General features: G+C 31.1%; 1 long non-coding RNA gene across 3 annotated transcripts; it reads left to right on the forward strand.

Annotated features, from left to right (window-relative positions):
- Positions 1-417: 417 nt before the first annotated feature.
- LOC107912595 (uncharacterized) lies at positions 418-1965 on the forward strand. 3 transcript variants are annotated; one of them, XR_001688215.2, is made up of 5 exons: positions 459-758; positions 1179-1243; positions 1341-1427; positions 1525-1636; positions 1901-1965. It is a non-coding gene; the product is annotated as an uncharacterized lncRNA (long non-coding RNA). The 3 variants fall into 3 exon arrangements; XR_001688214.2 differs by having other exon boundaries at positions 1525-1647; positions 1901-1964; XR_001688213.2 differs by lacking the exon at positions 1901-1965 and having other exon boundaries at positions 418-758; positions 1525-1825.
- Positions 1966-4760: the final 2795 nt, after the last annotated feature.

Consider the following 4760-nt stretch of genomic DNA (forward strand, 5'->3'; position numbering starts at 1 on the left):
AATAGTTATATTTAGTTAGGAAGAAATATCTCTAATAAAACGGAGGTTAAATCGGAAAAAAATAATATAAAATCTTGATTAACATTTCAATCTTTAATAGAAATCGTGATTAACATTGGATAATTCTAACTTAATAATTAATTGCATCTATTTAATCATTTGTTTTATTATTAAAATATACGATATTTATTTTGAGAATACTTAATTTTTTTATTAAAATCCAATTTATAAAAAATAGTAATAATAAATGCTTTATAAAATCACTTAACTAAAAAATTTTAGTAGACAAAATAAAAAATTTTTAGCTGAGCAAAACGGCGTTATTTTGTTTAAAATGAAATGATTTTTTTTGACATTTTTATTAAAAACGCCGCAAGGAAAAGTAATCAAAATCCCGCTCACTCCCAAAACTTGGTTACCCGCTCATTACTACCTCTTCTTCTCATCTCAGTCGTGCGCCCTAAATCCCCAAATAAAAGTTTATTTTCTTCAGCTGAAATCCCCCAAATTTCCCATTTCCAACAACACCAGTCAATACACCTACACCAATCACACTTCTTTTTCCTTTTCATTTCACTGCACTGAATTCACTCACCATAGCTATTCCTTTTCTCTCGATCTGTTAGGGTTTCTTTTAGTTTTAGGCTTTCAATACAGTTTCCTTTTAATTTTACTGGAAGGAGTTGAAAGATAAAGGAAACGAAGAGGGGAGTAAGGCTGTTCGCTGAAATAAAGAGATAAAAAAAAGGTTGAAGAAGGTGAAGAATCTCTGTTTCAGTTTCTTTTCTGTCTTTGCTTAAAAAAATCTTTTTTCTTTTTCTTCTTTTTTGTTGTGTAAATACGCGTATTGCCATAAATCAAGTTTTTTTACGGTAAGATGTTCCACGAGCACCTTCTTGGAATTAACTGTGTTAAATGGAGCTGCTTCCTTTTCACTGTTTACTTGGCATATTGGTTGGTTACTATGTATAACTCTCTCTTTAGTGTAATTTCTTTGCTCTGATTATAGTAATTTGTCTAACCGGGTTATCACTTGGCTACAACTTTTGGAATCCATGGTTTATTGTGTGAGTGGTTTCGATGAAGCTGTGGGGAGTTTGCGATTTCATCTGTTTTAATTTATCTACATTTTGAGTTATTAACTCTCATCTTTACACATTCTATATGCTTCCTTTCAGGCGTAGAGATCCCCAAGTTTGTTGACACAGTCACTCCTCAATTCAAACCGAAATTTGATGCATTGGTGAGAATCAGCAGCATTCTTGATCCTCTTTTACCTGTCTCAATGGTTTTGGTTTTCTTTTTCATCATCTGATTTGGTTATTACTTGTGGTTAATAGTTGGTTGAATTGAAAGAAGTAGAGGAGAAATCTTTGAAAGAGTCCGAGCGTTTGGAGAAAGAAATTGCCGACTTTCAGGAACTGAAGGTAATTGCAAAACACTGCCCAAATGAATCTTCTCTTTATTGTAATTGTAGTTGCAATTGTTGATTTTTGTTCTATTCTTTTTTCTTTATTTGAACAGCAAAAGATCAGCACCATGACAGCAGATGAGTACTTTGAGAAACATCCCGAACTGAAAAAGAAATTCGATGATGAGTTCCGCAATGACAATTGGGGCTATTGAGACATGTTTGGTAATATAAGGGTCATGCCACAAACTTGCTACATATGTATGATTAGTAATGACCAGGAAAGGTTTCTCGTATAGAGTTACCTTTATAAAATTATGCATGCTTGGTATTGTCTTGTTATCAGAGATCCAATAATCTTAAACCTAAAACTAGTATATCGAATAGCAAGACAGCCTTGTGTAAAGCAACAATTGGTTTGGAATATAATAGACAATATTCACTTGCAGTTTGTAAAATTGTCTTGATTTTAATAAAAAGAAAATGCAGCATGTTGAATTGTCGGCTAGAAGAGATGTATTGAAGATCTTCAATGAAGTCATTGATGCTACAGGTAAAAAATAGACTTTTGGTTCTTTAAAGTATATTGTACTCTCTCATTTATTTTCTTTTGAGGTAATGATGTAAATTAAGACTAATGAGCTGTCAGATATGACTGACAATGGTTAAATAAATACTAAGAAGAAAAAACAAAGTATTGTTGTCTATCTCTTGTTTGTAAGTCAACTATTTAGTTTTATTTTTTTGGTTTTCATGGTTGAACTGAACTGGAGAAAATGGCTCTATCCGATTGTTCAAGGTAGTTTCATAAGCTAAAACTCAACCACTGTGATATGCATGTCAATGCAGTGTCGGGAGCTTGTTCATATTGATTTTGGTTTCATCTTGGAAACATCACCTGGTGGAAATATGCGGTTCAAGAGTGCACATTTCAAGTTGAGCCATGAGATGACTCAATTACTAGACCCATCGGGAGTTATGAAAAGTGAAACCTGGGACAACTTTGTAAGGTGATTTCTTCTTTGCTCGATTTTATACTTCTATCTTATCTGCATACCTTTCATTTTATCTTTATTGTCCAAGTCATGTGAGTTTTTTCTTTGTCAAATGCTTGCAGCTTGTGGTTTGAGTTTTTTCATTTTTTCTGCATACCTTTCATCTCATCTTATTCTATAACCAGCGATGACATATTAAATGCTTATTAGTAAAAATCCACAAGATCATACATGCAGGCACAAGTAGAGGTGCTCATGGGCCGGGCCGAGCCCATAAAAATTTTGGCCCAACCCAAAATATGGGCCTGAAATTTTGCCCAGGCCCGCCCAAGAAAAAAAATCATAAGCCTGGGCCCGGGCCGGCCCGGCCCATTTTTTAATAAATACCAAAAAATTATTTTAAAAATTAAAAAAAAGTATTTTAAAAATATTTTAAATTAAAAATAATAAAAAAGTATTTTAAAAATATTTAAAATTAAAAATATTTAAAAATAAATATATTTATTATATCGGGCTGGGCTGGGCCGGGCTGGCCAAAAAAGTGTGCCCGAGGCCCGACCCATTTTCTAAACGGGCTTCTTTTTTTGCCCAGCCCATATTTCGGGCCTATATTTTTACCCAAACCCTCCCATATTTCGGGCGGCCCGGCCCATGAGCACCTCTAGGCACAAGATCATATATGATGATGTGGTTTGATTTACTAGTGAAGTTACTTGTGCATGTGCTTGTTACAGGATAATCATTCCTAGGTACTGTAATGAATATTTTACTTAATAAGTTCCCTCTTTTTCTTATATATAAAAAATACAAATTTAACTATTTAATAATAGAATAACAAAAAAAATCAATTTTGGAAACATCTAAAAATTTTATAATTGAATGAGTATCCTTATAGTAATATTTTTTAAAAAAGTACATATTATATTTTTAATTGATATTTGAATAAATATTTTAAAAAAAATAAAGAAAGAAGTTAGAAGAAAGGTGAGAGGCCATGTGAAGATATCTAAAAGGGAATAACAAGTTGGGGACGTGAAATGCAGTCATTGAACAGATTTGAGAAATGGAATATTATAAGAATAGGTATTTAATTAATTAGTTTATTAGCTGGAGTAGAAGCCACCAGTATCTTGCGTTTCAAGTACAAGTACCTTTTATTATTTTTTATTTTTATTATTATTTTTTCTAAAATATACACAATCATGGGACACGTAACCAAATAATTACGCCTCCCTTCACTATTATATTAGGGTAAAATATAAGAACAATGACTTAAATTATATGATTTATTCTATTTTAGTCGCTTAATTATTCATTTTTATTTAATTATTTAATTTTTGAAATTAAATATTTAATATATTTCTCATTAGTTTAGATGAGTCATTGAAAGTTTCGTGATTTTTTTATTAGTCATGAAATTAATCTTCTAATTATATGTTATATTAATTTAATTCTAAATTTAAAAAATTCAACGATCCTTAATTCTCATATATATATTGTGTTTATATTTTTGTTTTATAATTATATATTTGATATGTTAATATAAATTAGCATCTGATATATTGTGAGTATTAAATTTTAATTCCACAAGTGGAATTAAAACGTTATTAGATGTTTTATTTTTATAATACTGATTTTCTTTTTATCACAAATCTAATAACTTATATCACATTAGCAAAAGACACTCTAATAGCCCTTCTTTCAAATCATTGAGTCCCTTTCAGCTGTTCCATCCCTGAACTTGCATTAAGGTTGTACCTGCAATGTGCTGAGGGTAATCTTGAGTTCTTGACTTAAACCAACTCTGCATAACAGTCATTGGTTAAATACTGAATTGAACCCTGAAATTATTTTAGATGATAACAAATTTTATTGAACTTCAAGAGATGCCATTTTTCTAATTTGATAGTAGGGAAAAGGATACTGAGATAAATAATGTTGCTCACGAGAGTGCAGTTTTCTGATGGAACAGGTGTTACAAGAATAAATAGCTTTATTTGTGACATTCTTAGGGCTGTTACAATGTTCCATTAATTTATTATGTTGATTCCAGGCATTAGGGATCAATAATTTTATTTTAAGATGATGCGAAGGGGGTGCTATCGTCATAAATCTCCCATCATTATGGCTTTTAAGTTATAATGAATGGACATATTATCATTATGATATTAGCAATATATGCATAATGAACAGTATTGCAGGCTTTGTCTTTGGTTATATTCCTTTTTGAATGAAGAGAGGCTTGAATTTTATGTTTAACTTTTTAACCTGTATATTTTGTCCTTGTTCTGTTTCAATGACTAATCAGGCAGCTAATGGCTGTGATACTTGAGCATGTTCGATGAATTTTCACA

Source organism: Gossypium hirsutum, chromosome D11, assembly GCF_007990345.1.
Source record: "Gossypium hirsutum isolate 1008001.06 chromosome D11, Gossypium_hirsutum_v2.1, whole genome shotgun sequence".
In the NCBI taxonomy this organism is placed as follows: Eukaryota; Viridiplantae; Streptophyta; class Magnoliopsida; order Malvales; family Malvaceae; genus Gossypium; species Gossypium hirsutum.